General features: G+C 36.4%; 1 pseudogene; it reads right to left on the bottom strand.

Moving 5' to 3' along the window:
* Positions 1–1,385: 1,385 nt before the first annotated feature.
* On the bottom strand, positions 1,386–3,440 carry LOC149749512 (developmental pluripotency-associated protein 3 pseudogene; annotated as a pseudogene).
* Positions 3,441–14,759: the final 11,319 nt, after the last annotated feature.

Below are 14,759 nucleotides of genomic sequence, written 5' to 3'. Positions count from 1 at the left end.
AGAACTACAAGAGAATACATTTCTGTTGTTTTAAAACATTTTTGGTGATCATTTGTTACAGCATCCATAGGAAACTAATATCCTTACTTTCTTCTGTGTCTGTTTCATACAGTTTACATTTACTGATTTTTGTTTTGTTTTGTTTTGGTGTTTTGTTCAATCATGTCCTTGGATTATTAGATCTCACAAGCTTATAAATTTAACATGATTGCAACAGAAATAAGTTCGTTCTTTTCACTAGTCAATGATTTTCAAATGCATACAGTAGTCAAGATGACCCTGCATCTGGGAAGAACTAGCAAGTTTAACGAAACCTCCAGATGACCCTACATTCACCCATGCTGTAGACCATGATGGTTTGGGTAGTTCTAAATAGAATAACCTCTGAAAGCCTAGTTGGGTAGATATTAATATTTAATGTTACTGTTGAACTTCTTTGCTATTTATTTGCATAACCCTCCAGGTTTGGGCTGTTTCTGCTTCTACTGCATTCTGAATACCAACAGGTTGTTGTTCCTTACCTAACTACCTTATAAGGATGGCTTTTATTCTTTACCCCAGGTCTCCAGCTGCTTTGCTTAGGTACACAATTCTTTAATATCTTTTTAAAGTGAACTAAACATACTTGGAGGGCAGAAGACTAATTTTATATATCTCATGTATCCCACAAAGAAATCCAGGCCTGTGTACACAAGGGTCATGAAAGAAAATAACTGAAGTAAAACACCATTGAATTGTATCTTCCCTTAGTATTTACATACCACTACCATTCTTTCAATTCCCTCCAATCATCACCAACCTGTTAACGTCCCTTCTAATTCTCTCCATTTTGACATCTCTTCCAAGAGGTTAATATGTGCAAATATCTGTGCCCTTGTTTTCTAACCTTACCCAAATGTATAAAATTTCCCTTCCAAGAGGACAATATCACACACACAAAAATAGAATGCCAGATATTTATATCCTGAGAATGTGATGGGGGCAAGTGTTATTCATTTAAAACGTAGCTAACAAAAACAAGTCTAAAATGACAAGAATATTTTTTAAAGGTACTCAAATATGTCTCAAATTTTAATAAGATCCTCTATACACACATTTATTTGCTACTGAAAATTTTTATTACAATACAACACGCTGCTCTAACAGTGCTCTGGCCAAGCCACCCAACGTTTTCTTTACATTCCTTCCACTCAAGTTTATTTGTTTCAAATTCTCGATATTGGGTTTCATTTTACAGGGACTTCAGGTTTCTAAAACAGGCAGTACCTAAGACCTATTAGTGCTTCTTGTGTCAAATCAAAATGGAATTAAAGTATATTCAAGTCATTCAGATGCAAGTTACATAGATTCCTTATAAGTTACTAGTATTCAGGTAGAAAAGAGATGCAAGAAAAAAAGACATCACAGAACTTATAATATAGGTTATCAAAATATTGGTACCCAAACTGCCCTAGTGTAGAGTAGCGTTCCCAAGCTGCTTCATAATGATCCTAAAATTACTATCAGGAAAAAATAGTACAAGAATAAAGTTTACGGCTCATCCGACCATGTGTCATAACTACTGTCATAATTGTTGTTGTAATTATTCTCATAATTATCCTCAGAAGGATCTCTATGATACAGGCAATAATAACAGCTACATCTAAATCTTTCCATTCTTGATTGAGTCTCAACATCCTTCTGCTGAAGTTCTCTTTGAGACTCAGACAGAGGAAGTCATTTGCCATAGCAATTTTTAATATATTGAATCACCCTTTCCATCCTTTCTCTCCAAGCAATTAACAATGCCCTCCCCCCTCTTCCTCCTGTAGATTAAGTCTCCATCCAGTCTGTTGAGGTGAATATTCTGGCAGAGTGGATAGCAATTTGCTACTAGGGTTGAGAGTCAAGTTACTGAGGTTCTTTATTAACACTGCAGAGATATGTTGAGAGGCAGCTAGAATTGCCTGGGAATTTTCATTGGTGGACATTTGAGGAGACACCAGGGTACAGGTTAGGTTAACCTCTGATGAATCCATTGGGAGTCTAGTCACAGCTTGAAGCTCCTCCTAGATTTTTGAATTCCAATGGAAGGTGATGGTTTACTCAAACTGCTACAAAGTAGCCTGGAAGAACTATAGAGCCAAGAAACAAAAAAACCAAGCTCTGACACACCTGGTGAGGGAAAAATCCCTGCATTTACTATTGGTTTGACTTAGAATGCTCTTCATCCAGGTCTAATCACAGATGGATTGTCTCACCATTCACTTAATTAACAGCTCAAAAATTTCCTTTCAGAAAAGTTTTCTCTAGTCATCCTGGATAAATAACATCTGTCTTCCAACTACTTTCAGTCACGGAAATCATGAGGCTTTCCCTTTTCTTTTCAAGTAACAGCACACCAGAATGTTTTTTTGGTTTTTTTTTTTTTTGCTTTTATTTATTTATTTACGTCTTTATCGGAGTATAATTGCTTTACAATGGTGTGTTAGTTTCTGATTTATAACGAAGTGAATCAGCTATCCATATACATATATCCCCACACCTCCTCCCTCTTGCGTCTCCCTCTCACCTTCCCTATCCCACCCCTCTAGGTGGACACAAAGCACCAAGCTGATCTCCCTGTGCTATGTGGATGCTTCCCACTAGCTATCTATTTTACATTTGGTAGTGTATATATGTCCATGCCACTCTCTTACTTCGTCCCAGCTTACCCTTCCCCTGAGCAAAGCCAATCTTTAGGGGAAAGAAAACAACAGGAAATATGCATGGACCTATTTCTTCTGTTTATTCAGTAGCATATACTGAGGACAATATTTTAGGAAGTAAATTTATTTAACTTAAGGAATTTTTTTTTTTTGCGGTATGCAGGCCTCTCTCTCTCACTGTTGTGGCCTCACGCATTGTGGAGCACAGGTTCTGGACGCGCAGGCTCAGCGGCCATGGCTCACGGGCCTAGCTGCTTCGTGGCATGTGGGATCTTCCCGGACCGGGGCACGAACCCGTGTCCCCTGCATCGGCAGGCAGACTCTCAACCACTGCGCCACCAGGGAAGCCCACCTTAAGAAATTTTAAAAAGCTAAAACTGTAGACCACATAGGTCTTAACATTCTCTTGGCAGACACTGAATACATAGCAAATAAGATACATTCTGTGCCTACTTGCTTTTCCACTTCTCAAAGCCACCATCCTCTGTTTTGGTGATGTGAGCAGGATACATTCTGTAAAATAAGGTTCATATATTCGTACTAACATACAAAGAAACAAAAAACCGTTGGCAACATTTCAATATATCATATCAAAACATGCTACCCAGAAATATAACTTTTATTTAGAAACTTCCCACGTAGGAACTATGGCAGCAACTTACTCAATAGACCTTGTCTGATCCAAAAGTGCCTGTACCTACATTGTGACTTCAGTAATGGACTGTAATGAATTTTCCCCAAACAACCATTGTGTAACTGTTTCCACATCTTCATAAGAAATTCGTCTTTAAGGAGGAATTAGGAATTCAATATTTAAGACTTTTGGAAGGAGAGAGTCAGTAAAGTGATAAAGATGAGATGGATGGTAAGAGGAAAGTAGTGCTTGTGGAGCATTGCATAACAGGTTATTGAGAAGGGCTTTTAAAAGGTTACTATTCTATTCTACTGAAAGTATTGATATTAAGAAGCCATTTTTTTAACTGAAAATTTTTAACTCCCAGTTTTTTCCTGTGTGCCAGTTTCTTCAATTTCTCAACACTGAAATAGTATACTGTGAAGTTTTTTCACTTGCTCAGCAGTTCTGTGACTTGGAAATGATCTACTTGAAAAATGCTGGAGGCCTGTTTTAGTGGGAGAGTGGGAGGAGACCCTGCACACTCACCACTATACAGGTGTAGTGTTGTTAGGAGAGGATTTTTTACCATCTTTATACGGGTATAAATGGCCAGAAAAGCAGGTCTGAGCAGAATTTATTCTCTAAATGGAAGTAAAGATGAGCAGGGAGTCCCAACTGAGAGCCAAGATAATTAAACCCAGCAGATATATGACTGCAGGTTGCTTATAAATAAAAAAGCAAGTTCAATCAATTGGAAATGTGAACATTACCCAAAAAAAATCACATATGTTCATTTACTGGCTTATTTGACTAATTCTGCTGAATGCAACCAATCTCCTCTTGTAGCTGACACCAACGATCTACCCGCTGCAAATTCCCTGCTGGCTCCATTCATGCTCCAACACCCCAGCATCTACTTTCAACCTCCCCGCCTCAAGGATGCTTTCCTTTCCCCATATGACATTGGACATCACACCCACTGGGTCAGCTTTCCAGGCAGAATCCTCCTTACTCAACTTGAACCCTAAACTCTTACTAGGCTGCTGGAGATTCTCATCTCTCCTTTTCACGCAGATACTTACCTACTTTGCTCAGTCACCCATAGTAGTTTTTGAACTAAATTGTTTCAGAAGGAAAGGAAAGGGAATGATGGAGAGGAGTAGATAAAAATCAAGATTTTGATTTTTGAGCTTCAAAATTATTCTTGATTTTTAGATAACTAACAAGTGGTAATAGCTAGCTGTAAGGACAAAGCAGTTGCAATCATTGGAACTAGGCTGACATATGTAAATATTAGGTATTCATTCTTCATTTCATTTAGTTGATTGCACATGTGTTGACATTTTGTTTTTTGTTTAATGATTTGTTTTATTGATGACTATTCCCATGATTAATTACGTAGGCTATCTATGCCAATGGGAACTCCTGGCATCCAGGGTGGAGGGTAAAAAATTTGATCAGTTAATGGAATGGACATATAACCTTAAGTCAACAATATTAATCAGAGTAACACAGGATCAAGAAAAGAAATATTATTTAGTAGTAGTCTGATGGGAAAAAAGAGTCAGACAAAAAGAGAGTCATATAGGCAAGCATATACAGTCAAAAAATAAAGAAGATATCTTATAGATATTTTCCAAGACATATATGAGCAATGGGAGGGAGAGAGAAAGAGGAAGAGAGAGAGAGAGAGACAAGAGAGAATGAAGGACACTCATTCTTTATGGCCATTCCTCTTCCCCAATGCAGTCTAAGAATTCCTGGTTGTCAATACTTGCCAGAATAAGAAAGTTAGGAAAGCAATGCTATTTAAAATCTTTTATATGTATATATATATATATATATATATATATATGTATAAAATAAACTCCATGAATCTTTTAATGATCTTATGAACCAAGTGAATGGTGAATTTCTATTTTCATATTTAAGAAACACTATCGGTTTTAACTCTTCAACGTTCTTCTGGACTGGTTGTCACAAGAATAGATATTATCATTCAGATGATCTAAAATCATTAACACTTTTGTTTGTATGTCATTCTAGCTAAGGAAATAAACACTGGTTTTATTGGGGATATTTTTGTTTGGTTGTTTTTAAAACTCATTTCAATATTATAAGTATGTGCAATATAAACATGGCCTTTAAATAACCACATCATTTAAATTTGAAGAAATTTTAGGGGGTGCATTCAAGATGGTGGAGGAGTAAGACATGGAGATCACCTTCCTCCCCACAAATACATCAAAACTACATCTACATGAGGAACAACTCCTACAGAACACCTACTGAATGCTGGAAGAAGACCTCAGACTTCCCAAAAGTATAATTTTTTGTGTTTGTTATCATTGATGGATTTGTTTTATGGTTTGGTTACTACCTTCTTTCTTTCTCTCCTTCTTTTTTAAATTTTTTTTTTCTATTTTAATAACTTTATTTTTTTCTTTCCTTCCTTCTCTTTCCCTTCCTTCCTTCCTTCCTTCCTTCATTCCTTCCTCCCTCCCTCACTCCCTCCTTCCCTTCCTTCTCCCTTTTCTTCTGAGCCGTGTGGCTGACAGGGTCTTGGTACCCTGTCCAGTTGTCAGGTCTGAGCCTCTGAGGGGGGAGAGCCAAGATCACGACATTGGTCCACCATAAAGCTCCAGGCCCCATGTAATAGCAAATGGGGAAAGCTCTCCCAGAGATCTCCATCTCGATGCTAAGACCCAGCTCCACTAAACGACCAGCAAGCTATGGTGCTGGACACACCATGACAAATAACTAGCCCATGAGCAGAGAGGCTGCCAAAAATCATAATAAGTTCAGAGACACACCCAAAAAACACCACTGGACATGGTCCTGCTCACCAGAAAGACAAGATGCAGCCTCATCCACCAGAACACAGGCACCAGTATGCCCACCAGGAAGCCTACACAACCCACTGAACCAACCTCACCCACTGGGGGCAGACACCAAAAACAACAGGAACTACGAACCTGCAGCCTGCGAAACAGAAACCCCAAACACAGTAAGTCAGCAAAATGAGAAGACAGAGAAATACACAACAGATGAAGGAGCAAGGTAAAAACACACCAGACCAAACAAATGAAGAGGAAATAGGCAGTCTACCTGAAAAAGAATTCAGAGTAATAATAGTAAAGATGACCCAAAATCTTGGAAATAGAATGGAGAAAATACAAGAAATGTTTAACACGGACCTAGAAGAACTAAAGAGCAAACAACCAACGATGAACAACACAATAAATGAAATTAAAAATTCTCTAGAAGGAATCAATAGCAGAATAACTGAGGCAGAAGAATGAATAAGTGACCAGGAAGATAAAAGACTGGAAAAAACTACCGCAGAGCAGAATAAAGAAAAAAGAATGAAAAGAATTGAGGACAATCTCAGAGACCTCTGGGACAACATTAAAAGCACCAACGTTCGAATTATAGGGGCACCAGAAGAAGAAGAGAGAAACAAAAAATGGCTGAGAAAACATTTGAAGAGATTATAGTTGAAATCTTCCCTAATATGGGGAAGGAAATACTCAGCCAAGTCCAGTAAGTGCAGAGAGTCCCATACAGGATAAATCCAAGGAGAAACATGCCAAGACACATATTAATCAAACTATCAAAAATTAAATACAAAGAAAAAATATTAAAAGAAGAAGGGAAAAACAACAAATAACATAAAAGGGAATCCCCATAGGGTTAACAGCTGATCTTTCAGAAGAAACCCTGCAAGCCAGAAGGGACTGGCAGGACATATTTAAAGCGATGAAAGGGAAAAAACTACAACCAAGATTACTCTACCCAGCAAAGATCTCATTCAGATTCGATGGGAAATTAAAACTTTACAAATAAGGAAAAGGTAAGATAATTCAGCACCACTAAACAAACTCTACAACAAATGCTAAAGGAACTTCGATAGAGAGGAAGTACAAGAGAAGGAAGAGACTTACAATAACAAACTCAAAACAATTAAGAAAATAGTAATAGGAACATACATATCGATAACCACCTTAAATGTAAAGGGATTAAATGCACCAATCAAAAGACACAGACTGGCTGAATGGATACAAAAACAAGACCCATACATATGCTGTCTACAAGAGACCCACTTCAGACCTAGGAACACATACAGACTGAAAGTGAGGGGATGGAAAAACTTATTCCATGCAAATGGAAATCAAAAGAAAGCTGGAGTAGCAATTCTCTTATCAGATAAAATAGACTTTATAAAAAAGACTATTACAAGAGACAAATACGGACAACATAATGATCAAGGGATCAATCCAAGAAGAAGATATAACAAGTGTAATGACTTACGCACCCAACATAGGAGCACATCAATAAATAAGGCAAATACTAACAGCCACATAAGGGGAAATCAACAGTAACACAATCATAGTAGGGGACATTAACATCCCACTTTCTCCAATGGACAGATCCTCCAAAATGAAAATAAATAAGGAAACACAAGCTTTAAATGATAAATTAAACATGATGAACTTAACTGATATTTACAGAACATTCCATCCAAAAACAGCAGGTTACACTTTCTTCTCAAGTGCTCATGAAACATTCTCCAGGATAGATCATATCTTAGATTGCAAATCAAGCCTTGGTAAGTTAAAGAAAATTGAAATCATATCAAATATCTTTTCTGACCACAACACTATGAGACTAGATATCAATTACAGGAAAAAAAATCTGTAAAAACTAGAAACACATCGAGGTTAAACAAGGCACTAGTAAATAACTAACAGATCACTTAAGAAATTAAAGAGGAGATCAAAAAATACCTAGAAACAAATGACAATGGAAACACGATGACCCAAAACCTATGGGATGCAGCAAAAGCAGTTCTAAGAGGGAAGTTTATAGCAATACAATCCTACCTCAAGAAACAAGAAACATCTCAAATAAACAACCTAAACTTACACCTAAAGCAATTAGAGAAAGAACAAAAAAACCCCAAAGTTAGCAGAAGGAAAGAAATCATAAAGATCAGATCAGAAATAAATGAAAAAGAAATGAAGGAAACAATAAAAAAGATCAATAAAACTAAAAGCTGTTTGTTTGAGAATATAAAATTGATAAACCATTAGCCAGACTCATCAAGAAAAAAAAGGGAGAAGACTCAAATCAATAGAATTGGAAGTGAAAAAGAAGTATCAACTGACACTGCAGAAATACAAAAGATCATGAGAGATTACTACAAGCAACTATATGCCAATAAAGTGGACAACCTGGAAGAAATGGACACATTCTTAGAAAAGCACGACTTCAGAGACTGTATCAGGAAGCAATAGAAAATATAAACAGACCAATCACAAGCACTGAAATTGAAACTGTGATTAAGAATCTTCCAACAAAAAAAGGCCCAGGACCAGATGGCTTCACAGGCAAATTCTATCAACCATTTAGAGAAGAGCTAACACCTATCTTTCTCAAATTCTTCAAAAATATAGCAGAGGGAGGAACACGCCCAAACTCATTCTACGAGGCCACCATCACCCTGATACCAACACCAGACAAAGATGACACAAAACAAGAAAACTACAGGCCTATAACACTGATGAACATAGATCTAAATATCCTCAACTAAATACCAGCAAACAGAATGCAACAGCACATTAAAAGGATCATACATCATGATCAAGTGGGATTTATCCCAGGAATGCAAGGATTCTTCAATATACTCAAATCAATCAATGTGATAAACCATATAGATAAACTGAAGGAGAAAAACCATATGGTCATCTCAATAGATGCAGAAAAAGCTGTCGACAAAATTCAACAACGATTTATGATAAAAACCCTCCAGAAAGTAGGCATAGAGGGAACTTACCTCAACATAATAAAGGCCATATATGACAAAACCACAGCCAATATCATTCTCAATGGTGAAAAACTGAAAACCATTTCCACTTAGATCAGGAACAAGACAAGTTTGCCCACTCACACCACTATTATTCAACATACTTTTGGAAGTTTTAGCCACAACAATCAGAGAAGAAAAAGAAATAAAAGGAATCCAAACCGGAAAAGAAGAAGTAAAACTGTCTCTGTTTGCAGATGACATGATACTACACATAGAGAATCCTAAAGATGCTACCAGAAAACTACTAGAGCCAATCAATGAATTTGGTAAACTAACAGGATACAAACTTAACGCACAGAAATCTCTTGCATTCCTATACACTAATGATGAAAAATCTAAAAGAGAAATTAAGGAAACCATTTACCACTGCAACAAAAAGAATAAAACACCTAGGAATAAATCTACCTAAGGAGAAAAAAGACCTGTATGCAGAAAGCTATAAGACACTGATGAAAGAAATTAATGATGATACAAACAGATGGAGAGATAAACCATGTTCTTGAATTGGAAGAATCAACATTGTGACAATGACTATACTACCCAAAGCAATCTACAGATTCAATGCAATTCCTATTTAACTACCAATAGCATTTTTCACAGAACTAGAACAAAAAATTTCACAATTTGTATGGAATCACAAAAGACCCTGAACAGCCAAAGCAATCTTGAGAAAGAAAAATGGAGCTGGAGGAATCAGGCTTCTGGACTTCAGACTATACTACAAACCTACAGTATGGTACTGACACAAAAACAGAAATATAGATCAATAGAACAGGAAAGCCCAGATGTAAACCCACACACGTATGGTCACCTTATTGTTGATAAAGGAGGCAAGAATATACAGTGGAGAAAAGACAGCCTCTTCAATAAGTGGTGCTGGGAAAAGTGGACAGCTACATGTAAATGAATGAAATTAGAACACTTCCTAACACCATACACAAAAATAAACACAAAATGGATTAAAGATCGAAATGTAAGGCCAGACATGATTAAACTCTTAGAGGAAAACATAGGCAGCACACTCTATGACATAAATTACAGCAAGATTCTTTTTGACCCACCTCCTAGAGAAATGGAAATAAGAACAAAAATAAACAAATGGGACCTAATGAAACTTAAAAGCTTTTGCACAGCAGAGGAAACCATAAACAAGACGAAAAGACCACTCTCATAATGGGAGAAAATATTTGCAAACGAAGCAACTGACAAAGGATTAATTTCAAAATATACAAGCAGCTCATGCAGCTCAATATCAAAAAAACAAACAATCCAATCCAAAAATGGGCAAAAGACCTAAACAGACATTTCTCTAAAGAAGGTATACAGATTGCCAACAAACTCATGAAAGGATGCTCAACATCACTAATCATTAGAGAAATGTAAATCAAAACTACAATGAGGTATCACCTCACACCAGTCAGAATGCCATCATCAAAAAATCTACAAACAATAAATGCTGAAGAGGGTGTGGAGAAAAGGGAACCCTCTTGCACTGTTGGTGGGAATTAAACTGATACAGCCACTATGGAGAAGAGTATGGATGTTCCTCAAAAAACTAAAAAAAAACTACCATATGATCCAGCAATCCCACTACTGGGCAAATGCCCTGAGAAAACCATAATTCGAAAAGAGTCATGTACCACAATGTTCATTGCAGCTCTACTTACAATAGTCAGGACATGGAAGCAACCTAAGTGTCCATTGACAGATGAATGGATAAAGAAGATGTGGCACATATATACAATGGAATATTACTCAGCCATAAAAAGGAACAAAATTGAGTTTTTTTAGTGAGCTCGATGGACCTAGAAACTATCATACAGAGTGAAGTATGTGAGAGAGAAAAACAAATACCATATGCTAACACATATGTATAGAATCGAAAAAAAAAATTCTGAATAACCCAGGGGCAGGACAAGAATAAAGATGCAGATGTAGAGAATGGACTTGAGGACACAGGGAGGGGGAAGGGTAATCAGGACGAAGTGAGAGAGTGGCATGGACATGTATACACCACCAAATGTAAAATAGATAGCTAGTGGGAAGCAGCCACATAGCACAGGGAGATCAGCTCGGTGCTTTGTGACCGCCTGGAGGGGTGGGATAGGGAGGGTGGGAGGAAGATGCAAGAAGGAGGAGATATTGGGATGTATGTATATGTATAGCTGATTCACTTTTTTATACAGCAGAAACTAACATGCCATTGTAATGCAATTATAGTCCAATAAAGATGTTAAAATAAATAAATAAATAAATTTGAAGAAATTTTAAATTATTTTTATATTCCTGAGATTAGTGGGCTTTTTCTGGTTGGTGAATATTATGTTTCATTCATTTTATTTTTCAAAATAGAGGAGACTGTATCTATTCTCTAGAGTTGTCTTGATCTATAACTGAAATTTTAATCCAAATTTTCAATAAAAAGAGTAAATAGATACTTGTTGGATGATCTTTTTAATTGGCATGGCACTCAGGGAATAATTTAATATTTGTTTCCTTTTATTAAAATCATCATTGTTTTAAACTAGCACTATCACTTATTGCAACTCTATAATATGACTAAATATAATAACAAATAATTGATATTACTGGGCTTACCTCTAAGAGAAAACATAATACATTAAAATAATCACACGGATAAAATTCATATAATATGTATATCAGACTCAGGCATGACATTAAATAGCAATGTTTTAGAACAAATAACTAGACATTAATTTCCTTCTATAGGAATTAAATAGCTGAAATGAGATATCCGCAAGACTCCTTCATCTCTAAAACTCTTTCATTCCTTTCCTACTTACTAATTTTCTCTTCCATCTCTTATCATTAACTCAAGCTCCTTCTATCCATCACATAAATTACAACCCTATTTTTCTGCTTATATTTAGAATCTGACTCTAGTTTTCTCAGCACTGTTTACTGAAATTACTTTTTGCTATTAATGTTTGTGTGTGTGAGTGTGTAAAAATGAAAACAGAATAAACTGTCCATTACTTGACGTTTTACTTATTGCCACAATAATTCTGCATAATGTACCACCTCTCAAATTTACTAGCTTCCCTCTGGCTGCTGGATGACCCCAAGATCTCCAGCTACATCAGTGAATAGAGTCACTTAATCAGATATATCTTTCAATGTGAGCACTTGCTGCAGATGTGAAATGAGGTCCCACACTTTCAGCTTCTGGTCCAGCATATAAGAATCTTCCTCTGCTCTACATGTCTCTCATCCTCGTTGGACAGGTAGGCTAGCAGGGCAGGTGCTTTTCACACTAATAGCAGAAGGGAAAGAGCTAAAGACCAATCACATAAGTACATTTCATGCCTTTGTTGCATGACAAATGCTATTATCCCATCAGCCAAAGCAAGACATGCCGGGCTAAAATGTGATTGGTAGGAAAACAAACTCCATCTTTACTACTTCATTAGTAGACTGGGAGGAACTGGGAAGTTTCATGTGGAAAAAAAACTGATAGGTTAAGTTTGAAAAATTGGGGCTGCTATTTCAAGCTGTCATACTTTCCATGCATTTTGATGTTAGATATATTGCTTTTAAATTTTCATTTACTCAAAACTGAGGCAATTTCCCCTTCATTTATTTCTTGTCATTCCTGTCTACCCCTTAAGCCACTGTGGGCAGAGCTCCTTCTAGTTCTAGAATCAGTAACACCCTATATTGCGGGCAATTTATATTTTTTACTCAATTTGTAAATACTGTTTGGAAGTCGTTTATTATTTTCCTGAGTTTTGCTCATACTGAGGAGGCCACAGTTCAACCAACCTCTTGTTCCATGGATTGCATCATGCAAATACAGCCTTTCTACTGTTATTTCTGCTGACATTTTTGCTGTAGTGCTTAATTATAAGTTTCCTCTTGGGAGGACAATTAGGTGTGAGACCCAGCAAGATGTGCCATTGTTGTCCAATAGAAATTAACCACCAGCTTTTTTTCTGAAAAAATTTGCTTCCTAAGTCTTTTCTTTTAAACTTATGTTTGGTTGATGTACAATATTGTACAAGTTTCAGGTGTACAATATAGTGATTCATATTCACTACATGCAATTAGGTTATACTCCATTTATAGTTATGATAAAATATGGGCTATGTTCCCTGTGCTGTACCATATTTTCTTGTAGATTAATTATTTTATACATAGTAGTTTGTACCTCTTAATCCCCTACCCTCATTTTATCCCCCCCCCCACCATTTCCTCTCCCCACTGGTAACCACTAGTTTGTTTTCTATATCTGTGAGTCTGTACAAATTATTTTAATGGAATCTGTGGGAGAATATGCAAATTACAAATGTATAATAAATGGACAAATATCAATTCAATCTGAGTTATGAAGTTAGACCATACTTGAGCTAAAAAGCAAGTAGGAGATTACTATTAATTACTTACTATTAACTATTACTTTTAATATAACTTTTATCAAAATGTAGGTTGGCTTAGAGCAATTAACTAAATAGATGAATTTATTTTTAAATGTCATTTTAGGCTTAATTGAAAGGTATAATACTTATGATCTATGGAACTTGTCCAGAGAATTCACTTCAAACAAAGTGAAGAACTCATTTCAATCACAGTCATAGATCCACCTGCATTTCTAGGTAAGAATGTACCCATATAGTAAAATATTTTATGTACCCACATGCTAAAAAATATCCTGTTGTTTTTCCTTTGTTTGCAATAATTACTAATTAGAATTGAATAATTTTTTTGTGCTGTTAAGTGTTATTAGCCTTTTAGATTCTGGGATTTATCTCATTCTAATCAGTTACTCAAAAGTAGTCCATTTCTTTCTTTCTTAGTTTTTGATATATAGTTGGTTTTTAATAAAAATGGCTTATCTCAGGTAAATAGCATGTAATATCTGAAAAATCAAATATATTGCAAAAGAAAATCTCATAAAATTAAAAATGCAGTTGGTCAAATTATGTGATGTCAATTTTGATGGCCCTGTGAGTTAAAAAGCTACTGTGAACGTTGGTCCTGTTAATTGAAGTGACCTAAAATTGCATCTCACATTTTGATGTGACAGTGGGTATACAGACATGGAGAAATCTCCAAGACTCAGTATGTGAAATTTTTTCCAAATGTACAGGAAAGATACGTGAAAACCCTAATGCTATGAATATTTATGTGGCGACATTTCCAATATCTGACAGCTGGTTACAGACACTAGATAAGGAAAAGTTTAGAACGCTATTGTTTGGAGGAAGTGCTTATAATTTTGAACCCAGGCAAGTATAGTATGAACGGCAGCTGGGCGGGGGACGAGGCACAAGTCAGACATGCACAACCTGTCTCAGAACGTTGAAATTACATTGAATTGTAAAAAAACAAAACAAAACAAAATTTTTTCTGGCCAAAAAAATATACCCACAAGATGAAACTGCTTTATAGACTCCAAGTGCAAGACTCCAAGTGTAGACTCTAAAGGCTTGACCTGGCTGGTCTCACGGAGGAGTGTTGCTCTCCACACGGCAGACTTGGTTCTGCGCCAACGCAGTGCAGCTTCTGAAGGGGAATTACGCTTAAGACTCAGGCCCACATCCACCGTGGCTACAGCCATGCTTGCACA

Source organism: Delphinapterus leucas, chromosome 3 (assembly GCF_059928025.1).
Source record: "Delphinapterus leucas isolate spDelLeu-1000000601 "Yukka" chromosome 3, BTC_Dleu_Yukka2, whole genome shotgun sequence".
Taxonomy (NCBI): domain Eukaryota; kingdom Metazoa; phylum Chordata; class Mammalia; order Artiodactyla; family Monodontidae; genus Delphinapterus; species Delphinapterus leucas.
This window is presented reverse-complemented; position numbering and strand designations above follow the sequence as displayed.